Source organism: Mirounga angustirostris, unplaced genomic scaffold, assembly GCF_029215605.1.
Source record: "Mirounga angustirostris isolate CCGP_5_RB_7025 unplaced genomic scaffold, mMirAng1.0.hap1 SCAF_3, whole genome shotgun sequence".
In the NCBI taxonomy this organism is placed as follows: Eukaryota; Metazoa; Chordata; class Mammalia; order Carnivora; family Phocidae; genus Mirounga; species Mirounga angustirostris.
This window is the reverse complement of record NW_026991711.1, coordinates 149973611-149999753: the sequence shown is the minus strand read 5'-3', so window position 1 is coordinate 149999753 and position 26143 is coordinate 149973611. Positions and strand designations below refer to the sequence as shown.

The following is a 26143-nucleotide window of genomic DNA, read 5'->3' as shown; positions in this document are numbered from 1 at the left end:
GAGCCCGATGCGGGACTCGATCCCAGGACCCTGGGATCATGACCTGAGCTGAAGGCAGTCGCTTAACCAACTGAGCCACCCAGGCGCCCCTAAATAAAATTAATTTTAAAAGTTATGTTGGAGAGCAATCTTAGCACGTATGTTTTTCAAAAGTTAGCTCAATAATCTGTGGCTCTTTTACTACAAGCGATAAGCAAATGAGAAACTGTTTAATTCCACCTAATAAGTGAGCTCATTAGGAATTAACACAGCTGCTGTTTATAAATATAAATCCAATAGAGAAGTTTTGAGAGCATAATTCAACCAAAACGATAACTTAAATCATATTAACTATGCAATATAAATAATCTTAAAATTCCAAATTTTACCAAAATTAGGGCATTTTCATATTATGACAGTACCTGGGGAAACAGCTAAATAAGATAAGTTCTAATTATTGCTGTGATTTATATATAATAAGTCTTTTTTTCCTTCCTTCTCATTTTAGCCTGGAAAGGAATCTATTTTACTTTCGCCATAATTTAATGTTATCATTATGGTCCTTTGACTTATAGTTGACCTGAACCTGAAGCAGGAATTTTACTGTGAGCAAAAGGGTCAGGTATCATAAAGGGGAATGTAGTTGTTTTTAGTACACAGTCAGCTTATGTGCTGAAGAGTCAGAGATGCTGCTCTTGTTTAGGTATGGATGGACTGTAGGAGAATGGAGATGGTGGCTAACATTACCCACAGGGATCCAAAAATGGTATAATAGGAAGGGACTGGGAAAAGACATTAACTGTAATTTTCGTCATTTGTAAGAAAACACAATTAGACCATGACTAATTTCAAAATGGATTTAAAGTGACTCACAGTACTAAGTTATATAAATGACAGGAGCTGACAAAATGGCAACCTGGCAAGTCTATTGGTTTTTTTTTTCCTCAGACTAAACCTGGACTGCCCCACAACTGAGGAAAAAGCATCTGCATCCGAGGAATAAGAGACTGCAGGAAACCCCTTGGGGTACAGAAGGTATCTGGTCTGGGAGCTCAAGTCAGGGGAGTCCTGGGTGTCACAATTCACAAATAGGGTAGGGAAAGCTTTTTAAGCATGTTCTTTTCTCTCCACAACATAGTCCTGGGCAGGTTATAGTCTTTCAATAAACAACATGAGACTAAATAAATAAATACATGCCAATGTACTTACAAATACATAAAAAAAAATAAAAAGTAAAAAGTGACAATCCAGTACCACGAGAACTGGAGGGTTACTAATGTTTAAAAGAAGCAAAATAAATTTCTTCAAAAAATAGGTTATATTGATAATACAGATTAGGTAAAAGTAATTACAAAGAATGAAAACTACGTGGTAAAAGACCATCTTACTTCCAAAGAGAATTGAATTATAGCAGAACTTGTGGGAAGGGCCATTTTTATTTTTAAAATTAAGAGCACATTTTCATTGCCAAGTTCCTTGGGCAGATTTTCAATGTATTGCAACATAAAAAGTGGAAGAGCTGGTTTTGACATAATTTTTTTTTAAGATATGCTATTACTATTTTATCACCTTGTTGTTCATAAACACCCACAAATATTTGAAATCCTCTCCCCCAGCTTCCCCTTTTTTTGGTAAGGAGTGTATCCTAGTGAACATTTTAGGATGAATTACAGCAAAATATCCCCAAATGATAGCATTAGTTCATCTTTCAGAGGGATTTAAACTTTGATAAATTCTTTCAAAACTTATGATTTAATTTTCATTTCATTCACACTAAATTGTTCTTTCTGCTAATAATTAGCCAACTGTTTAATTTGTTTTTTATACTGAGTCTTGGTTTTTTATAACAAATCAAACCACCAACATACAAATGGACACTAGCTTTGTCTACTTGATATAGGGTATTAATCTAAAATAGTTTGTAAATTATTCAGATATTGTAAAAGCAAGGGTGGGGCTAAATCATGCACTACGGCATTTAATAAGGGGATTTTATCTGCCAGAACCTTCTGAGTTTGGGTCTTAAAGTCATATGATACAGGCTTTGTTGATGCATTAATAGCACAGGATCTATTTTAAGACTGTACATGCTACAACACAGAATCTATTTGTAGAATCAAGGCAAGATCAATGAGCATAGTGAAGAGCTTATTCTAATTTGAGCTATTTTCTTGATGAGAGAGAGAGGTTAGACACAGTAGTGGCATAACCATGTCTAAAATCTGCATGCTTCTTATGAAAAATATTAAATCGAGTGACTCATTTTTTTGAGAAAGAAGCCTAATATGATATTAAGGTGATATTCAACATGTAAAAATATTTATAACCTAGGGGGATAAGGTCTTATTTTCATGAAAATAAATTAGAGTACATTTTGAGATTATTTTAAACGTTTCTAGAATAAATAGTTTAGGACAACTGAATTTGCTTTTCAGGAAAAGATTAAAAAAAAAAAACAATTATAATGGCAAGAATTGCCTGATTTGGCTTTTTCAGTCTAAGGAGATTATGCATTTTATAGTAGATGCAATACAGGAATCCCAGAACTACAACACTTTCAGAGAGATATTCCAAAAACTATCAATTTGAGTAAAATATTTCATCTAATCGCAAAATGCAGCAGTTTTCATTGTAAGCTAGAGGCTTTCCAAACAGAATGCTGGTCCTGGAAACTGAATCCAAAGACTCTCTTTGAAATCTGTTATGATAGAATTTGTTTTAATTATTTTGAATTGCTTACAAAAATTCTAACGATTATTTTTAAATCACCATATTCAGTTTCATAATATTTTCTTTTCTTCCTAATATTTAAACTTGATTTCACAAAGTTTTAAGCAAGATGAAATTTAGGGAAACATGGATACATTTGGGAATTGTGTCATGTGGAAGTATCTAATTCAACACTATCAAATTTACTATAGGTAAATTTCAGTTCTTCAGTTAATTTACTAAAGAATGCTGTCTCCTCCAAAGTAAAAGAGGAATCAGTGCTCAGGTAACAGAAATATACTGTATACTGTCTAAATCTCTGTCTGAATTGACTGCTTCTAGAGGATTTACACCATGTGACATAAACTTGCCTTGTTAGAAAGACAGATGTGTGAGAAGAATTTGTTAGTTTTATCAAGGGACTTCGCATATTTCAACTATGGCCGGTAGAAGATGATGGTGTCTCCACGACAACCTCTGTTTTAGGCAAAGATGATATGAAGAATATTTTACATAAGATCCGGTCGACTATGAAAGCCTACACTGAGCTATGAGTTTGTAAACCAGTCATTTGTGTGAGCTAGGTAAACACTGCCTTGTAGTGAGACACTGGCTTGCTTTCTTGAATCAACTACTGGAAGTTTTAAAACTAATATATTTTTGAGAGACTACTCTAGAGATAGCCTATCAGTTCTCTTCATGAGTTTTCCTTTCAAGGCAGTTAGTAGGAGTTAACCCTGACCTGCATAGATTCCAAGATATAAAGGAGATGATGTGGGACATTTAAGGTAATCTAGACTCCACAAGTAAGACTGCCAGAAACTACAGTTTGTTTGCAGTTTTGAAGAAGAGACATCTATGTTCTCCAGGCACAGTGCTTCAGCTCTAGGTGTAGGAAACTTTAATAACATACTTTAACCACTACAGAGAGCTCAGTTGCTTGTTCCATTTCTGTTGTGAGTCAAGGATACAACTTAGCAATGTTTCCACAGTTTCTGACTTGGAGTGGGAGGGACAAATAATTTTGAAAGTATACTGTCCTCCCTGGAACCCTCTATGGACTGTATCTTTTGAAATAGCTACTTCAAAATTTGTTTGGCTACTTTTCCATGTCCTATGGGTCCTGCACTAAATAATCCTTCTTCAAGAGGGGATGAACCCACACATGCCTATCCTCCACTTTACCCCATGCATTAGAAAATGTGGGAATTAAGGTGAGACCTGAGATCAGCAGATTACAGAGCAAATCACTACCCTTGCTTCTAATCTACAAGCAGAAAGACCCTTCCCTCTGTATTTGTATTTCACCTCACCAGAAATTCTAGAGCCCAAGAGCTGGCTGGTTTGGCCGGAGGGTGAAGAAGATGAGAAAGGGTTATAACTAAATCTCTTTTCAAATGACAAATTGGAGGATCTTTGTCCTTCCTTTCCTCATCTTTTTTTACCCCAGGTAATAATATAACCCTTTCTGCCCTGATAAAGATGCAGTGCATTTTACTCTTAATCTAAAATGATTCTTAATGTAATGACTGACTAGTGTCATAGGGAAGGCATTTTCAGAATTTATGGCTGTATTCTTTGATTCATCTACTTCTAGCTGTGACATTGATTGATGTTTATAAAATTCCTAAGCCTCTACTGGCAACTATGATTATTATCTTAGAGCATATAATCAAAGAAGTGTGGGTGAAATTATGTAGGAAGGAAAAAAATTCTTGACTTTAAAAAAATGTGTTAATAACAGCAATTATAAATTCAAAGGAAACATTTGAGCAAATAAAATTCCTTTCTGATGTTTTTAAACCAAAAGTTTGTCTCAGTTATTTATTTATTTTTGCTTGCCAGTTTGCCAAGTTGGCTCCATGGATGTATTTTACTTAGTACAATAATAGATCATTTTTTGACCAACTCTGATTATCATTCCACATGGCCATAGCCATGAAACTATAGTCTAGTATTAAGGCTCTAGTCATGTTATATTTTTAGAAGTTCTGAGATATAGCAATGAGGCATTAACTAAACATCAATCATTTTAAAAGTTGATAGTCATGTTAATGGTAATCTTAATAGAGTTTGTCCTTTTAAAGACACACTCACGATCATATACTTTCCAGATGTTAAAAGCACAGCTCTCAGATGAATATATTGGCAAGGGAATTCCAACGGCCATAAAAATGTAAGGCCCTGATTATCACCCAAACAAACTAAATTCTGCACTCACTTAGGTCATTTGTTTTCCTGTTCAGTCATTCCAGAATTTGAAGCCAAGCAGCTGAATAACATTGCAACACAGCCATACAGTTATAGTCAGTGAGAACATTCCTGAAACAATTCAGTAAAAATCTATTTGTAGAAATTGTAACAAAGCATAATTATATTGAATTTTTAAAAAGGTAGACTGTTATAACTTAAAGTTTTCTGTTCACTTTCAAATTGCTGCTATAACAAATGCACTGTAGCTCCAATCCTCTGGGGAGGGAGCTGGTACTCACGGTTTATAGCTGGGATCTGTTTGTTAGTTAAGACCAGACTTGAGATATACTTTTGTTGCAAACTCTCTGCATTCCAAGTCCTCAATTAAAAATACTGGGGTAACTCTAGAAAGTCCTGTGACAAACTGGGCAAAGCTATGAACTATCCTTCTCCTACCGATGTTCCAGATTACCCCAAAATGGTCAGACTATTCTGCACTTCCCCTACTTGGTGATCCCAGCCTTCCAGGGTTTCCAGTTTTCTTCAGTATATTCAGGATGGAAGAAAGAGTTAATTTGTCCACCATTCACAGAAAATCTTTTGGTTTCAGTCTGATTGAAGCAGCTTAGGTCAGATGTCTCAACTGAACCAATCACTAGAAACAGGAAAAAAAAACAAAACCTGATAGCCTTAATTCAGGACACTTGCTCAGGACTATTGCTTTTTGATCCTTCTGGGCATTAAACATATTTCATATGTTTCATATTTCATATTCCTTTCAAGTAATAAGCATTTTCCCTATCTCCATCTCCACTTTCCTTATTCCAAGGACTCTGATTTGCTCTGGAAAGGGAGAGAAGAGCTATCTTAAATTATCACACTCTGGGATGTTTCCAAATAGTTAATACCCACAAGGTAAATTTCAAACCCTATAAACCAAGAGCCCTGAAAACTGGAGTTAACCCAGAGTCCTGTAGTTTGGAATGTGGAGGCCACTCGGGTGACTGGTGGTGTTACTTTTAACAAAACTCCTTGGAGAGAACCAGAGTAACAAAGCAGGAGGATGGGAGTGCCAGACTACCAGGGTTTTTAAGTATATTAGGTTACAAAACAATCCATGTTATTTGTGCTGATCCAGAAAGAGGAAAAAAACCCACAAATGTGGACACAAAAGGTAGATTATAAACCAGAAACATGCAAAACTACAGATGATATAGACACATTTTTGGGGGGGAAGGGGGAGCCAAGAGAGGCAAGTGCTGTTGGACTAAAGGAATTAATGGAGAATAGACATGGAGAGGAGGCAGACAGTACAGTACAGGATGAATTTTACAGGCACTTTTTTTTCTTCAAATTTTTATTTAAATTCTAGTTAGTTAACATACAGTGTAATATTGGTTTCAGGATACAGGTGCTTATTTAAGCCTGAATTCCACATCCCTTTTTTGGGAACCCTCTATACTTCCTGCAGGATACCAATGGTATGTGTTCCCAGATTTTATGGCATTTGTTAGACTGTCAGGGTTTGAATCTTGGCGTGGTCACTCACTAGTTATGTAACCCCTTGTCAAGAATCTTAAATAGTTCTATATAGAAACTTAAGACATTTAGTTTCCTTATCTATGAAATGGACCAAATAGTAATGTGTTTTACAGCATAATTATAAATGTTAAATGAACTGTTAATATAGGTAAAACAGTGCCTGGCTCATCATAAGTCCCCAGTAAGTTGTTGCTATTATGTTTATTACTGATGTTAATAGACTTACATGTTAGGGAAAATGATAAGTACTCATTGATATATCATGAATCAATACCACAAAATATTTTCTAATCACATATTATTTCTCAAAAATCTTGCTTTGCTTATTCTATAATAATGAGATTGATGTCCATTAAGAACATTAGGTGATTCACTGAGAAACTCTTATTCAGTATCTATTAAGCAATGCACTGTGCAAAATATGAGGGGAAGACCTAAAAAATGAAAAAAGAAATAATACTCAAGGAATTTATTATATCTTGTCATTTAAGAACCAATCATTTTACACAAAATCTATTAGTGAGAATTGTTGTATGCAATAAATATAGAAAAGCTTTATTTCAGATATACAGTATTAGAAAAGCAAATTTCAGGACTAGAAGGATCTATTCTTGAAAATGTACAGATTTTCTCAATTTATTTTGTCCCACAATGTTTCACAGAGTTCAAAATTTATAGTTCATCCATTTTAGGGCTCACTAATAACTATGTGGATTCACTGAGGAGATAATAGAGTAGACCCCTAAGATAAGCAGAGTCTTAAAGACTAAGTATGAATTAAGAAGTAAACAAAGATTCCTTCTACAAAGATTCCTGATAGCCAGTCATATTACTTCACTTCAAGAAGTCAAGCCTTGTTTAAGAATCTGTATACAATAAAAGTCAGTAATCGTCATAATGTACTACTCACCGTCCGTAGTATGGGGAATTTGATCATATGTCCGAGAGCAGTTTCTTTTAAATGTAAGAATAGATTACTGAAAATGACTGGACCTACTTTGGGTTCAGAATTAATGAATTCATCAATAATTAAGATGTTTTCAGTAACCAATAACTAAAAGCCTGATTTGAACTTGCCTAAACAATTTACTGGTTCATGTAAGTGCAGTAGGTCATGCAAGACTCGGTATCACTAAGGGCTCGGTTTCTATCTCTGTAATTTCCCTTACCTGGTGATCCCAGCCTTCCAGGGTTCCAGTTTTCTTCAGTATATTCAGGATGGCAGGGTTAATTTGTCCACCATTCACAGAAAATCTTTTGGTCTCTGTCTGATTGAAGCAGCTTAGGTCAGATGCCTCAACTGAACCAATCACTAGAAACAGGAAAAAAACAAACACTTGATTGCCTTAACTCAGGACACTTGCTCTAAAAATGGAGCTGAGCAGATTTAGTTTCCCTAGAAGCACACCTTTATCAAATAAAAATCTGGAGCTATTGGGGAAGTGTTGAATAGATGCCAAGAAAGTACTAACAAATGCTCCATCCAGGACCTTTGATGCAGAAATAAACTTCTTTACCTTTGGTAATTTTAGCAAAATTCTATCTAAATTAAATTAAAAAAAGAAAAACTAATCCCCCCTCTCGCCACAAAAGTATATTAATATGCTCCATGATTATACTCCAAATCTGTGACAAGCTAGAGGATGGAGTGGAAAGAACCCTAGGGATGTTATTAGGAGAACTGGGGTCCAGCTTTGCCTCCATCACTTGCTAGTAGCTAAAACTCTGCAAATCACCTAATTTTTCTAATCATTGGTTTCTCATTCTAAAATGGACATCAGATTTTACCCTTTTCTCCCTGGCAGAGTTGTATTTCTTTTTTTTTCTTTTCTTTTCTTTTTTTTTTAATATTTTATTTATTTATTCATGAGAGACAGAGAGAGAGAGAGGCAGAGGGAGAAGCAGGCTCCCAAGGAGCAAGGAGCCCGATGCGGGACTCGATCCCAGGACCCTGGGATCATGACCTGAGCTGAAGGCAGACGCTTAACCATCTGAGCCACCCAGGCGCCCCTAGAGTTGTATTTCTGAAAACAGATAATACATAAAAAATATTTTGTGAAGTAGGTAATGTATTATATAAAGAAATATTGTTCTTAACATTAGATTTTTTTTGCCATGTCTGGTCTAAGACTTGGCCTGAAATGGCTATTTTTAAGAGCTTCCTGAATTAGGGGCGCCTGGGTGGCTCAGTTGTTAAGCATCTGCCTTCGGCTCAGGTCATGATCCCAGGGTCCTGGGATCGAGCCCCGCATCAGGCTCCCTGCTCTGTGGGAAGCCTGCTTCTCCCTCTCCCACTCCCCTGCTTGTGTTCCTGCTCTCGCTAACTCTCTGTGTCAAATAAATAAATAAAATCTTAAAAAAAAAAAAAAGAGCTTCCTGAATTAATATTTAGAGCTTGTCAAGGTTTTATTGTCTGTAAGTTCTTGGAGATACTTGCTTCCATAAATGAACTCCACATGTAGGTTACTAAATTTAGTATGTTGCTGTTAGTCTTATTTCATATATTTGTAATTATTAAAGTACTCTTGAAAAGTATGCTCTATATCTCCTCTTTACAGGGGATTTTAGTACCTATTCTTGCACCTTGATTGCTTTGTTCTGTTAGGTTTGAAATATTAGCACAATGGGAAAGGATAGAACTGGGATTTGTGTTCAATAAAGGTTTTTCCATAACTCAGAGCTCAAGAACAGAATCAATGTCATTGTCTAACTGAAGGTCAATCTGAAATAATTCAAGGGAAGGTAATGAGCCATCTTAGATTGCTATTCAAATACAAATTATCTAGTTTGATAAAGCTGTATCATATTAAATCATAAGATAATTCTATTATTTCAAATATTAATTTTAGAAAAATATTACTTTTTGATCCTTCTGGGCACTAAACATATTTCATTGTATTAATTTAAAGGATTATTTTTACAATTGCTACTGTCAGCTGTTAAAATGGTTTAAGCCTAAATGTCCATTTGGGTATGGCCACATACTCCCCATTGCCTCAGCACCTATCCCAATGAATTCAGAAGCAGTTAAAGTATAAATCTTTAATATTATGCAGTTATTTTAAAATGTTAGAAATTTTTGTTTCCATCTGACAACTACTACTCTACATTAGCTTACTTCAAAGACACTAATGCTAGAATTTATTCATTTCACTGTGTACTTAAACTCTATTATGTAAAATATCTAAATATCTAAATGAATGTAGATATTAAATTTTATAAGAAATCATTCATCCATTTATGGTTAATGGTTTTAGAATCCGGCACAGATATGAGACAATTATTTTCAAGATATGTGGTATGAGTGGTAGATAAGTACTGAGGAAGTGTTTGTCAAACACTGAGGGAGAAGACATTATTTCCATCCTTAAACAGACAGGAAGGGCACCTGGGTGGCCCAGTTGGTTAAGCGTGTGCATTTGGCTCAGGGCATGATGCTGGGGTCCTGGGACCAAGCACCATGTTGGGTTCCCTGCTCTGCGGGGAGCCTGCATCTCCCTCTTCCTCTGCCCCTTCCCCCCACCCTCTTAACCCCCGCTCATGTTCTTTCAAATAAATAAAATCTTAAAAAAACCAAAAAAACAAAAAACAGAAGCTAGAGCTCATGCAGAAGGTAGACATTTAGCTGGGAGATTTACATGCAGAAATCTAAGTGGAAAGTGCATTCTCAGCTGAGGGAATGTTATGAGCAAACCTGCAGAGGCAGGAAAATATGAGTGTTGGTGTGGACTCACCAACTGGTGGCCAGCTGCCTTACTTTGGCCTGCAGAGATGTTTTGTTTGTCCTGTATCATAATTAAAATTCTTTAGAATTGTAGCCAACATTAAAATCAGGGAAATTATGGGCTTCCAGTTTCCTGTGAAAAAGTGAAGATTTACCTACATTCCACATTCCAACATTTCAACAACGCCACACAGCAATTATTTGGAGTTGAGAAGCTGCTGCTTTGCTCAAAGGGAAGGAATCATCTTGTTTTCCCAAACAACTGTCTTCTTCATTCATTTAGGTTCCTTGCTCATTCCTATAATTGAATTAGCTTCCCCTAGCCAGTATCACAAGGTTAATGCCATGTGGAGTTGTTTGATGTCTCTGTTTCAGAATGTGTTAAAACTTGTAAAATTTTTTGAAAATAACGTATGTCCTGTGAAGAAAAATATCTTGAAATCTTTTTGGTAGGGAGATTAAAAATGAGATTTTCTTCAGATATAATAAAATTTGTATTTTAATTTATGTTGTGCTATCTCTACCAATATCAGTTCACTATTAACTTCAGGAAATGTTTTCAGGATGTCAACAATTCCAGATCTGAAGATTTAATCTTCAGGTTTGAGACAATATTTAACCAACTCCCTGTGGCGCATATTACTGATTGATTGAATATGTGTTTAATGTGAAAATAATGAGTAAGCTATGCTTTTACAATCCAACATTTGGATCATATAAAATGATAATTGGGAGTTTAATATATACCCAATTTTTTTTGGTTCCCCACTCTAAAAAAAAGTACACCGCTATTTCTCTCTTATTTTTTAGCATCAGGAGATCAGGAAGAAATTTTGACACAATCCTTTCCAGGATAACTGTGAGGAACTGGTCTATATTTGGTCAGTGTTGTCTCATGAGTAGACTCAAATGGAATTTTATGCCTGTCCTTTTAAATCTGCACAAAAAAGAATAGTGGAGAGTTCAGCCTGGGCTAAATTTAATGGATTGGTAACCAAATGTCAACTCCACAGAAATGATTAATAAGGGCTGAACAGGTACAAATAATGTAATTGTATATAATCATATCTTGGAGCCAATAAGTAATTCTATTGCTGCCTTAGAGGTTTTAAAAAACAGAGTTTAAGGAAAAATGTTCTATTCCTCAGTATTTTTTTTCCCTTTAAAAAAATATTTGTAGAAGATCAGATTTCTCTATAATTAAAAATTCTCATAGTTCATTTAAGGCAGTGTTTTATACACCACTCTTACAAAACCAAATCTGCTTAGTTGGAAAGCTAAACTCTTTATCTTATATATGAGTTTGATTCTTCTCAAGTTCAAATGTATATTTAGATCACATGTTACACTGATATGTAATCCAAGGAACAACTACTTAGAGTAAATTGCGTATTAGTAATACTAGTAATGGATTAAAATTATTACATATTATGTAGTAATATGTAATTAGTAATATGCTTAGCTCTACATAATTCATAATGTATTTTCTTTTTTTTTAAGATTTTATTTATTTTTTTTATTCATTTGACAGAGAGAGAGAGACAGTGAGAGAGGGAACACAAGCAGGGGAAGTGGGAGAGGGAGAAGCAGGCTTCCCGCAGAGCAGGGAGCCTGATGCGGAGCTTGATCACAGGACCCTAGGATCATGACCTGAGCCGAAGGCAGATGCTTAACAACAGAGCCACCCAGGCACCCCTCATAATGTGTTTTCAACCTATAATATTAACAGTCCTTTTGGACACTACACTGGGAAGACTGGGTATTTAGGCTTAAGAAATAGAACTTTTTTTTTTTGGTGTGAAACTCAATGACAAACAGATGTCACAGCCTACTCTCAAATTGTTCCATAATTATCATAAATTATGTTTTTAATTGGTCCATGAAATCATTGTTGGGATGTTCAGTGTAACCAGTGAAGATATTTAACTGCCTAAGTTCTTTTTTTTTTAATGTCAAAAAAGCAGTTATTTAATATTTCCTATGTGTCAGGTACTCTTGTAAGCATTTGACGTAAATATTTAAATCATCACAACAACCTTATGAAGAAGCCCTAGTAATAACCCCATTATATAGATGGGGAAACTAAATCATGGAGAAGTTAACTTATTTGCCTAAGGGCACACAGCAACTAGTGGAACAGGATTCAGTTCTAGGCATGCTCAGAACGCCACGCTTTTTACCTCTAAACTCTGGTGGTGCAGACTGAATGATCTCCTTAATCTTAGGCTAGTGCAGATGAGACTGACATACTTCATCTTTCCCAGAAATACTCAAAATCCTGTTATGCTGACTGACTTTGCCAAGCTATTCCTAATGCTTTCCATTTTTAATAGAGGTATGTAAAACACTTGTACCTTCCTTCCGATGTGTTCATTGCTTAGGGTTAACGGGGAAGTGTGAGATTATTCTGGGAAAAGGTCACAGTTGAAAATACTAGTGAAACCTTCTTTAGCTCTCAATTGTGCTTTGTGCCAGAATTGGGGCACAGCAAGGGCAAGTCACCTGCCTGGGGCCAGACAGGCAGTGGTGGATTTTAGATTCACATCCCTGTAGGGATTGGTATGCTTCTTGTGAATTTAGCTTAGATTCTGGAAGGTAGCTGGGGCCTGGGTTATCGTTGATAGGAAGCTCTCCCTCCACTAAACAGCATGCTCAGAAGTCCAAGAACCCCCTAGCCCGTGCCCATGTCAATGTTTCTGACCTCTGAGGTGTGCAAATTATGCTCAGTAGCCAGCCTGACACATCTCGAATACACTGTCCGACAGAGGCAATCCCTCGGAATAGCCAGTGAGAAGACCATTCGAGACACCAGCATTTTCCGCTGGTAGAGCAGTCACTCTGAGCCAGCCACACAACTCTGCATTTTCCTAAACAGGTCTTAACGCTTCTTCCTTACAACACTCTTCCCAAAATAACACAGGCGAATTCTGTGAAATTAAATGTAGGACCAGGGAGAAGACGAAGGGATGATAACAAGAGAAGTAAAACCTGAACTGAAGACTGAATCTGGATCATCCCTGAGATTCTAATCGTCTCTCGACTAAAATATTTTTGGACTGAACTCCATATGATTAATAGAACTAACTTTAGTTTCCTCTTTGTCAAAGAGGAATAGATATTTAGAGCCAACCAGAATAAAGTGAGCTTCATGTTTGCATATATTTGAATAGTAGTGACTCAGAATTGCTGTATCTTATGTTTGCAAGTGTGTGTAAAATGCATTTTATGTATGTACCTGCCTACCTACCTACTTACCTACCTACCTACCTCTATCTATTTATCTGACCACCTATGAATCCATCTACATCTATCATCGTGGATACCTGTGTCAAGGACATGGGAAAGCCTGAATTGTCTACTGACAGGGAGTCATCACCCATGCTACCAAACATTCTAATAAACAAAAGTAAGGTGGGTAAACTTTATACATACCAGTGCTTCATAAATGACTATACGGAAATCTACATTTCTGTATTAATTGAATCAGTACGGAATTTAGAATACTCTAAATAGTCATGGTTAGTTGCATACATTCAAGTTCAAGTTCTTGAGTTTGTTTACGGTGGGATATAATTATTTGAGAAATGATAGTAACTTTCATAGCTTCAGTTGCCTGGATACCCTTTGATTCCTATTGGAACAAGTCTGACATAATCTTTTAAAATTCTGTTCACTAAATCAAAAGTATTTCTATGACAGTGTGCAATATGTTTCTCTTATTTCTAAGACACAAATGCTTCCTCACTCTGTACTTACTTTTTCTTAAGCCTTTACTGTCACTAGGGAGGCTTTTGTCATTCTATGTAATAAGGTAGAATGATATAAAATTAGCATTATGTATTTACTTTGATCTACAAAATGCTATATGGTTTTGTATGATTCAATAAAATACCTATTAAAAGTTTATCCCCACTAAAATCCATAATAATGTCATAACTTAGATGAAATTTCTCCTGATTACCCTTATATAGACATAACATAGTTTAACAGTGGGAAGTACCAAACCTCCAAGGAATTTAAAGTCTGAGAGTGCAGACAGAGACTGAGCCTAGGTGATGCTAGTGGTTGTCACAACATGTGGTTGATTATACTTTGGTTCAGATGTTCTAAATATGGAGAGATGCAACTTCAGATTAGACCTAATTTATTAGATAAAGGGATTAGATTGGTGTAATAAATATGTAATAAATCAAGACCTAAAAATGCAAACCACCTCAGAATAGTCTAATCACTTTGTCATAATTTGGTTTCTCAAAAATGAAAGTAGGAAATATATTAATTTCCTTTAGGATTTTGTATGTATAGATAAATACCACAAACAAGCATATAATATATGGAATTCCAAAAGAGTGGTTTAAATTTATTTTAACCCTAGAAGATTTAGAGGGAAGGCTTGATTTTCATTAAGTTCAGTGTAATCAATAGGATTTCCTCTAAAGAAGATACAGGTGTTTGGAATAAAATCCCAAAGATTGTTTGCATGAAATTGTCATAAACAAAGCGCATATGATGATACATTTTTTGCTATATTTTAAATAGTCAACATCCTTTCTCATACATATATACTCACACACTTACCAGAAGTCATTGATTACCTGTTAATATTAACAGGGAATAAAGAAAGGACAAATAAAGTCAATAAATAACTGCTCCATTTATCAATTGCTAGGTAACAAACCTGCCTGAAATGTAGTGGATAAAACCAAAAAATAGGGGGCGCCTGGGTGGCTCAGTTGGTTAAGCGACTGCCTTCGGCTCAGGTCATGATCCTGGAGTCCCGGGATCGAGTCCCGCATCGGGCTCCCTGCTCGGCAGGGAGTCTGCTTCTCCCTCTGACCCTCCTCCCTCTCATGCTCTCTGTCTCTCATTCTCTCTCTTTCAAAAAAATAAATAAAATCTTAAAAAAAAAAAATAAATAAAATAAAAAAACCAAAAAATATTTATTTTATTCATGAATCTTCAACTTGAGCAGGGTTCTGTAGGAAAATCCCACTGCTACTCCATTCAGTGTCACTTGAGGCAGCTTGAAGGCTGAGGACCAGGGTCACTGGGGATATTATTTACTCATGCAACTGGGAATTGATGCTGCTGTTCACTAGTACTTTAACTGGACCCTTGGCTAAAACATTCATTGCCTTTCCATGTGGCTTTCCGTGCTTACAAAATGGTGACTGGGGTCCAAGGAAGAACATCATGAGATGGGTAAGACAGGCACAAACCTTTCTTAGCTAACATTAAAAGACAAGGAAGTACAAATCTCCCACATTCTTCCGGTTGGAAGCAATGAACTAAGGTCAACTGATAATCTAGGAGTGGAAACTCAAGATTCCACTCTGATGTGAGAAGTATCAGAATTTATGGACTTTAGCTTCTTTTGTTTAGGAGCAGTCCTGAGGTAGGGCAAAAAATAAAATGTGTATGTTAAAGTGTAAGTTGATAGGTCTTAACATATGTGTACATCTATGAAACTACCACTATGGTGAACATAGAAACATAGCTATAAGCCCTGAAAGCTTTGTTGTGCTCTTTGTAATTCCTCCCACCTAATGGGAGGTTTTTATATGTAGATATTATCTGCTTTCTGTCATATGGATTAGTCTGCATTCTCTAGAACTTCATAAAAATGTAATTATGCAATAGGTGTTTTGTTTTGTCTGACTTGTTTCCCTCAGCATAACTATTTTGAGATTGCTCCATGCCATTACATGTATCAAGAGTTGGTTGTTTTTATTGCTGAGTAGTATTCCATTGGTTGGATATACCACAATTTGTATATCCATTCACCAACTGATGAACATTTGTATTGATTCTGTGTTTTTGGATATTATGAACAGTTCTACTATGAACATTTCTGTACAAGTCTTTGTATGGACATATGTTATAATTTCTCATGGAGAAATACCTAGGAGTGGAATGACTAGATCATATGGTTTATCTATATTTAACTTTTTTTAAAAAAATGTTTTATTTATTTATTCATGAGAGTCAGAGAAAGAGAGAGGCAGAGGTAGAGGGAGAAGCAGGCTCCCCACCTAGCAGGGAGCCCGATGCAGGACTCGATCCCAGGACCCCGGGATCATGACCTGAGCCGAAGGCAGACGCTCAACCATCTGAGCCACCCAGGCGCCCCTATATTTAACTTTTTAAAAATCTGCTGAACTGTTTTCCAAAGCAGTTGCACCACTTCCATTTTCAGCTCTGATAGGTAAAGAGCTTGCAAGTTGTCCCTCCCTTTCTTACAAGAAAATGCTGGGGAAAAAAAAACAACCACATTTGGACCCATCCACCAGAGAACAGAAGTTGCAGAGAAAGCCATCACTCTGAAATTTAGAGACAGAGATGAATTCAGAGAAGTATACTATCCAAGGTTTGTTTACATGGGGCAGAAGATCCTCAATACCATACCTTGGTAGAACCACTTATTTAACTAGTAATTTTGACAAATTGCTAGAAACGGAGTACAGACAACTGTGAGAAAGAGAAAATCTTGAGGGCTGTAGTCATAGGAATCCCCCACACTTTCATGAACTTTCTGTCCAGAAGCCCACAGTGTTCTCATGGTGAGGAATTGGGGCAAATATCCTGGCCCTGGAAAGGGGAGGGGAAGAACAGCCATTGTGAAAACCTCCTAGATCCTTCTATTTAACAAAGACCTCCATTCTAGAGGGAAGGATGTTACCAGAAGGCTTACCACAAAATTCTACTAAAGCTCATCCCAGCTGGCTGAACAAAATTTCACACACTTCAACCTGCTTTAGCCTTCTGTCCCACCTCGGGTGGGATAATGAATAGGGAAAAGGGTTTCAAGGAAATAGATTAAGAATGCTGCACCAGGAACAGAAGTATAGGAAAGAGAGGGGGATAAAAGCTATATCCCTAGAGTAGGAACAAAAACTCTCAGAAAGACTTTACTCTGAGATATAGGCTTATTAAAACATTGAAATTTAAAAAGGAGATTATAGAACACTCCCTCCTCTCATTACCACTTTAAAATGCTTTCAGTATAACAGTGGAGAGAGCTGAAAGATACAGACTTTCTCTGAGGAACAGCACAAAGGTAAACCCTAAAGTCAAAGCCAAGACAAAAACAAGCACACTTTAAGAATTTGAAAACTTCAGTTATCTATACCTGCAACAAATATTAAGCACAACACATCTCCTAGCTAGATTAACATTAAAGGCTTATTTACTCCATTACCTATCACCCAATACAACATGTCCAGCTTTCAACACCAGCAACAAAAAATACCAGGCAAGTCAAAAAAGTGTACTAAAGTGAAGTCTGAAGAGTCACAACAATCATCAGAACCAGATTCAGATATAGCACATACATTAGAATTATCAGACAAGGAATTTAAAATAACTATGTTTAATATAATTAGGAGTCTAATGGAAAAAGTCAAAAACATTTAAGATCAGATGGATAATGACAGCAAAGAGATGGAAACCACAAAAAAAAAAATTAAAGGGAAATGACGGAAATAAAAAAACATAGTAAAAGAAATGAATACCTTGAACATACTTATCAGTAGACTTGCTACAGCTGAGTAAAGAATTAATGAACTTCAAGATACCTCAATAGAAACTTCCAAAACTGAAACAGAGAAGAAAAAATTAAACAAACAAAAAACCTAGAGCATCTAAGAACTGTGGGGTAATTTCAAAAGTTATAATATATGCATAATTGGAATGTCAAATGGAGAAGAAGAGATATTTAAAGTAATAATGGCTGAGAAAATTTTATTTTATTTTACTTTATTATTATTATTTTTTTGTGTGTGTGTGGCTGAGAAAATTTTAAAATTAATGGTAGACACCAAACTACAGATCTAGGAAGTTCAAAGAAAACCAGGTAGGTTAAATACCAAACAAAAACCCCTCACAGTTAAGGATATTATATTCAAACTGCAAAAACTGAAGGCACAGCAAAAGTCTTAAAGAAAAGCATTTCACCCATAGAAGAACAAAAATAATAATTACACCAGACTTCTCATCCAAATTAGAGCACACAAGAAGAGAGTGGAGTAAAATCTTTATAAAATGTTAGAAGAAAAAAACCTTGCCAACATTAATTCTATGTCCAATGAAAGTATCCTTCAAAAATGAAGGAGAAAGGGCACCTGGGTGGCTCAGTCGGTTAAGCAACTGCCTTCAGCTCAGGTCATGATCCAAGGGTCCCAGGATTGGGCCCCCTGTCGGGCTCCCTGCTCAGTTCCCTCTGTGCCTCACACTTTCTCTCTCAAATAAATAAATAAATAAATAAATAAATAAATAAATAAATAAAATCTTTACCAAAAAAAAAAGTGAAGACTAATATTTTCCCAGACACACAAAGACTGAGGAAATGTATCACCAGCAGATCTTCCCTGAAAGAAATGTTAAAAGAAGTTCTTTAGGCAGAAAAAAAAAAAAGTAACACAGGTCACACACCTGGATCTACATAAAGAAAGGGAGAGCATCAGAAAATGGATAAATAAAGATAAAATAAAATTGTTAATTTTTTTCTCAATCTTTATTGATCTAAAAGCCAGCTGTCTGATGAACCTTAGGGGAATGGAAAAAAGAGAGAGGGAAGCAAACGATAAGAGACTCTTTTTTTTTTTTATTCTTATGTTAATCCCCATACATTATATCATTAGTTTTAGATGTAGTGTTCCATGATTCATTGTTTGTGCATAACACCCAGTGCTCCATGCAGAATGTGCCCTCCTCAATACCCATCACCAGGCTAACCCATCCTCCCACCCCCCTCCCCTCTAGAACCCTCAGTTTGTTTTTCAGAGTCCATTTCCTTACACCACACACAAAAATAGATGGTAAGAGACTCTTAACTACAGAGAAAAAACTGAGGATTACTGGAGGGGAGGGGAGTGGGGGATGGGCTAGATGGGTGATGGGTATTAAGAAGGGCACTTGTGATGAGCACTGGGTGTTATATGTAAGTGATGAATCACTAAACTATACTCCTGAAACCAATATTACACTATATGTTAACTAACTAGAATTTTAATAAAATATTTATTTTATTTATTTGAGAGAGAGAGAGCATGAGTGGGAGAGGCAGAGGAAGAGGGAGAGAGAATCTCAAGCAGACTCCCCGCTGGGCATGGAGCCCAATACAGGGCTCCATCTCATGACCCTGAGATCATAAACTGAGCCAAAACCAACAGTTGGACATGTAACTGACTGAGCCACCCAGACACCCCTAACTAACTAGAATTTAAATAAACACTTAAAAAAGAAAAGACAGCTGTTTGTTAGAAGCAGTAACAGTCACAATTTATTGGATAATTATAGTAATAATTATAAGGATAATAATAAAATAATATTTTTTAGGTCTTGATTTATTACATATTTATTACATCAATCTAATCCCTTTATCTAATAAATTAGGTCTAATCTGAAGTCACATCTCTCCATATTTAGAACATCTGAACCAAAGTATAATAAAAAAATAATAAAAAGGATAAGCGAAATGCAAGACAGAAACGTCACAGGGATGAGAGGGAGGACTAAAAATACTGGTATAAAGTTCCTCGACTACACAGTAAGTGGTATAGCATTATTTGAAGGTGGACTCAAACCATTTAAAAATACATAAACCATAGGGCAACTACAAAAAGTATTTATTAAAAGGATTATGCCGGGAATGGCCAGCAATCCCCGTACTGACTGACGATGAAAGATTACTCCAAACTTTGCTGTGAAAGAGAGGAGAAGGCAAGGGGGTCAGTGCTCAGAGACGGAAGACCGTTTGCCCTTCTTTGCTCCCGCCTTTATTGGTCCTTCAGGATAATCACACATCTTTATCACTGTTTCTCAAGCATGTGATGTGTAACAAGGGGTCTTACTGGAACTAGGAGGATCTGTTTACTGGAAAGATACGATATGCTAATCTGTGTGTTCTACCAGTCCTGCTAAACATAGCCTAGGGGGACAATGCATACAGCTCTTAGATCACAAGGCGGTTGTTTGGGCTAAGAAAGCTTTGGGAAAGGCAGCTCCCTGTGGCATTCCTATGGCAGAGGAGTCATGGTAAGGCAGGCCTCGGCATTCCAAAGGCCTATGTCCTTCTCCGAAACCTTCCCTGACCCCAGCGGCCTCTGTGTTACATTTTAGCAAGTCAGGTATTATGGCTGATTTCATGCTCCACATTAACCCCAACAGAAAGAAAGAGGATAAAATTGAATCATATAAAATGCCCAATTACAATAGAAAGCACTAAAAAGAGGGAAAACGACATAAAGTAGTTGTACTATTTTACATCCCCATCAACATGGTTTGAGAATTCTAGTTATATATATCCTTGACAACATTAGGAATGATCAGTCTTTTAAAGTTTAGATACTGGGCGCCTGGGTGGCTCAGATGGTTAAGCCTCTGCTTTCAGCTCAGGTCATGATCCCAGGGTCCTGGGATCGAGTCCCGCATCAGGCTCCCTGCTCCTTGGGAGCCTGTTTCTCCCTCTGCTTCTCTCTCTCTCTCTGTCTCTCGTGAATAAATAAATAAAATCTTAAAAAAATAAATAAATAAAAATAAAGTTTAGATACTTACAGGTGAGTAGTGGCTCTTTGTGCTTTTTGTTTTGCATGTACCTAATGTATAATGAATGATATTTAGCATCTTTTCATGTGCTTATTTGCCATCCATATATCTTCTTTGGTAAGATATATATTTAGATGTTTTACACATTTAAAAAATTAAGTAATTCCCTACCACCCCTTCCCCCCTTACTGTTGTGTTGTGGAAGTTCTTTATATATTGTGGATGTAAGTTCTTTATCAGAACCAGATTTTCAAATACTTTCTCTGAATTTGTCACTTGTATTTTCAATTTATTAGGAATGACTTTCAAAGAACAGAAGTTTGTAATTTTGAAGTCAATTCCATCAATGTTTTTCTTTATGCATAAAATTTTTGTGTTGTATCTCAGTAATCTTTGCCAAATCAATGTCACAAACATTTTGTTCTATGAGTACATTTATGAACTCAATTCTGTTCCATCCATTTGTCTATCCTGAAACCAAACGTAGTGCCTTATTACAGTAACTACAGAATATGTCTTGAAGTCAGGCCATGTAAGTCTTTTTTATTTTTTTCTTTTTCAAAGTACTTTTAGTTCTTCTAGGGATTTTTTGTTTTTGTCCTGTTTTTTGTTTTGATTTTTTTTGCCATTTGAATTTTATAATCGGTTTTTCAATTTCAATTTTTTAAAGTCTGCTGGGATTTTGATGATGTTGCACTGAAATCCTAGATCAATTTGGGGAAGATTAACTTTCTATTGATTCTACTTATTCCCGAACACTGTAGATCTTTATATAAGTCATCTTTTATTTTTATCAGCAATGTTATATAGTGTTAAATGTATAAGTCTCACATTTTTTTGCTAGATTTATTTCATATTTTTGATGCTATATAAATAGGTTTTTTATTGCTATATCTCATTTTAGTTGCTGTTGTGTAGCTATATGCCTTTTTTTTTTTTAAGATTTTATTTATTCGACACGAGAGAGAGAGAGAGCACAAGCAGGTGGAGGGGCAGGTAGAGGGAGAACCCGATGTGGGACTTGATCCCAGGACCCTGGGATCATGACCTGAGCCAAAGGCAGACGCTTAACTGACTGAGCCACCCAAGCGCCCCTATATGTCTGATTTTTATATATTGATCTTGTATCCTACAAATTGGCTACCACATGTTATTTAGTTCTAGTGGCTTTTTCTTTTTGTAGATTCCATAGAATTTTCTACATAGATGACCATGTCATTTGGGAATAAAGACATTGTTTTTTCTTTCTTTCCTACTAGCATGATTTTATTCCTTTTCCTTGCCCTAACTACACTGATTAGAACCTTCAATACATTGTTGAATAAAAGACATGAGAGGTGACATCTTTACTTTGTTCTTGATATTAGGGGAAGACATTCATCTTTTTTTTTTTTTTAATTGAGTATAGTTAACATACAGTGTTGTGTTAGTTTCAGATGTACAACATGATGGATCAGCAATTCCATACAGTACCCAGTGCTCAACACAAGTACTCTCCTTAATCCCCATTGACAATTTTACCCATTCCCCCACAGAAGGCATTTATCTTTTACCATTAGGTATAATGTTAACTAATAGTTTCACAGATTTTTAAAAAATCAGATAAGAATGTTTTCTTCAATTACCAGTTAACTTAAGATTGTTTTTCATCAGGATTGTTGGATTTTGTTAAATGTTTTTTCAGCATTTATTGAGATGTCCATTTGGCTTGTCTGTTTTAGTTTATTAACGTGATGAACTACACTGATAGATTTTCTAATATTAAACTGAACTTGTATTACTTGGTTAAACCTCACTTGGTCATGATGTATTATCGCTTTTAGATATTGTTGGATTTGATTTGCTAAATTGTTAAAAGATCTTCCCATCTATGTTTATGAGGGATATTTTATTTTCTCTGCTGGTATTAGAGTAAATCAATGCTAGCCTCATATTATAAGTTGGAAAGTAGTTCCTACTTTTCTATTTTCTGGTTTTGGTATTATTTCTCTGTTAAATAACTCATTCAATTTCCCCATAAAGCCATCTGGGCCCAACATTGCCCTTGTGTAAATGTTTCTAGTTACAAATTCAGTTTTTAAAAGAAATATAAAACTGGGGCACCTGGGTGGCTCAGATGGTTAAGCATCTGCCTTTGGCTCAGGCTATGATCCCAGGGTCCTGGGATCAAGCCCCACAGGGGGCTCCCTGCTCAGTGGGAAGCCTGCTTCTCCCTCTCCCTCTGCCTGCCACTTCCCCCTGCTTGTACACACTCTCTCTGTCAAAAATAAATAAAATCTTTAAAAAAAAAAAAGAAATATAAAACTATTCAGATTATCTAATCTTTTTTTGAATTAGCTTTGGTAGTTTGTGTCTTTCAAGACATTTGTTTATTTCACCTAAGTTTCAAGTTTATTGACATAGCATTGTATATAATATTCATTATTACCATTTTAATATCTTACACATCTGTAGTGGCATCCCCTCTTTCACACCTTACATTGGTAATTTATTTCTTCTGTCTTTTTTTCCTGATGTTTGGTTAGAGGTTTATCATTTTATCTTCTAAAAGAACCAGACCACGATTTCATTGATGTTCTCTACTGATTTCTGTTTTCTACTTCATTGATTTTATTCTTATCTACTTATTTGGGCTTTATTTACTCAATTTTTCTATTTTTCTTGTTTCTTTACATGAAAGGTCATTGATTTAAGTTTTGGGCTTATTTTCCAGGGGGAACTAGCCTAACTTTTAGCAGTTTATACCAGATACTCAATATTTATATAGAATATTTATTACTCATATATATATTAGTCAGGGTTCTCCAGAGAAACAGAATCAATAGGAGACTGGGAGAGAGAAAGAGAGAGGGAGTGAGATGTCAGGGGAATTGGCTCATATGATTATGGAGGTGGAGAGTTCCCATGATCTGCCATCTACAAGCTGGAGAATCAGGAAAGCTCCTAATGTAATTTAGTCAACGTCCAAAGGCCTGAGAAGCGGGAGCACTGATGTCAAGAGCAGGAGAACATGGATGTCCCCACTCAAGTAAAGAGCAAATTCACTTTTCCTCTACCTTTGTTTTATTCAGACCTTTAAAGTGTTGGATGATGCCCATCTGCTTTGGTGAGGAAGATCTTTACTGGTTCTCCTAATTCAAATGCTAATCTCTTCCAGAAATAACCTCACAGACACACCCAGAACTAATGCTTTACCAGCTATCTGGACATCCCTGAGCTTAGTAAAGTTGACTCATAAAGTTAACGATTTCCTCATACTATTTAGCACTTTTTGGGGGCGGGTATGTTGTCATATTCTGTCTGATACTGCCATTTAATTTTGTATTGTTTCCCTTCTCACATGTGAGGTAAAGCACACACAGCCCTGGGTGAAAGAAACTAATTTAGAATTTTGCATCATCCACTTATTAATTGACCTAGGGCTCAGTTTCCTATCACTAAAATATCAATATAATCATATGCCCGTAGGAAGGTCAAAAGCACTAAATGGGATGTATCTGAGACTGCATCCCCAAAGCTTCAGTGCATTCGCAGTTATTTTAACTTTACTTTATTTTAAAAAATCTGACCACTTCTTCCAGTAGTGGAAATCTATTAAAATCACAATTTAAAATACAGTAATTATCCCTCTTCTTCACAACTCTTGTATTTAATTGTTTTATTGGGTACCTCCTCTTTTAACTTTATAATTATTTTAAAATATTAAACAAAATTTATCCCAGGATAAATCCTAGGACTAATCACCACACCTACTTCTTGTTCTATGACCAAGACCATCAAGTAGTTGTGTTTAATTGATATTATCCCATTACTGAACAGGAGCTATCAATGCTCTAATTTATAGCTGTATGATACATAGAACTTCTGGAGGAACAAAAGGACACTAACACATAACACACAAAGAATCTAAACACATATGACCAACCCCAAATTTTCCTTCCCTCAGTTATTTTGGTGTCATGTAAATATAGCTTCTCTTAGAAAGAATTTAATGCTATTACAATGTAATTTCTAACCTGCTGATATAACAGGGACTGATACTTATATTCTGCATAGTCATGTCTATAAAAAGTATTAAAATGTTGATTAAATTGAAATTTTATTTCAGCTGGCTTTACTGCAATTAAAAGGCACTGTATTTCTTCTTATTTTTTGCCTAACCCATTTGCTGAAAATATAAATTCCCTAGGAAAGTATTATAACCTAGGCCATGCTATTGAAATAGTAAGTAAATAAAAAGAAGAACTTGGAGAGTCACAACTGATTTAGAGACAAAATATTGCAGATAAGATGACAAAATATTTGTCCTGAAGTTATTTTGCTAAGGCATGAATAAACTAGAATGAGGTAATATTTAGTTCTTGAAATTCTGTATGCTTGCATGAGAAATATAATTTTTCTTTATATTTATTCTACAGAAAAGAGTCATATCTATGGACTCTTTCTCTTAATATATGGTTGAACACTTATGACTGACTGAAAGCTCAGAAAGTTTTAAATATAATGTCCAATCTCATTCCTCACTATCAAACTAGGAAATGCTGGCAGAGGTTTGTTTTCATAGGCATATTTTCACTATTAGCGCCTTTTAAAAAAAATAAGGTAAGGATAATCTGTTTCCTCATATAATTGATAATTTGGAAAATGGTAGTAATAAGTTTTTTTGTTTTATAAATAACCCATATGCTGCCCATATTATGATAATTAAAGTAGTGAGTTAGAAAAAAATTAAAAATATTTTAAATATTGAAATTGTCTTTTCTTTTGAGGCAGCAGTAGTTTAAATTATACTGACAATTTCATGACTATTTTATTTTTGGCCCTGTTTGAAAGTAAAAATATTTTTGAGCAGGAAAAAAAAAATGACCAGACAAGGACATGATTAGATTTGGGTAGGAAAGAATAGCTGAGAAAGCTAAGAGAAAACAGAAAAATCATTGTGTTCCAAGGTTTAAAAAATACTCAAAGGATGTAAGACAAAATAAATACAATACTGTCCATAACTCTTAACTGACCAGTGTGACAGTGTGACAGGCCAGCATATTTTCCAGAAAATATTAAAAAAATGGTAATAAAATTAAAAAAATAAAACTCTGAGCCCAGGAACATGTCCTCAATGAAAGTGACATCTCAATAGCCACATGTTGAAACATCCAGCTTTTCTTCACAATTTAAAACCCAAGACTTCATAGGCTGACATTTAAAAGTAGAATCTTCTGGTACAGGGATGGATGAATGCTATAACTCTCTTCTTGAGTTTCCCTTCTCCTTTGGGTTTCTTTTTATTTATGTCACTATCAAGTTTATCTCAGTGTAGTTGTCCTCTTAAGCAATTAGGCTTTTCCCTTTCCATGCTTACCCCAGGAGAGCTAAAACCTTGCCTGGAAAGTAAAATTTAAAAGAAAAAAAAAAAGTGAAACTAAAACAAAATTGAATAAAATGGTTAAATAA

General features: G+C 35.6%; 1 long non-coding RNA gene across 1 annotated transcript in view; it reads right to left on the bottom strand.

The window, feature by feature from the left end:
- LOC123839034 (uncharacterized) overlaps positions 1-5476 on the bottom strand; it is a 99642-nt gene extending 94166 nt beyond the window's left edge. Inside the window, exon 1 of the long non-coding RNA XR_010409842.1 lies at positions 5181-5476. This is a non-coding gene — a long non-coding RNA (uncharacterized LOC123839034). The remainder of the gene's footprint in view (positions 1-5180) is intronic.
- Between the last annotated feature and the right edge of the window lie 20667 nt (positions 5477-26143).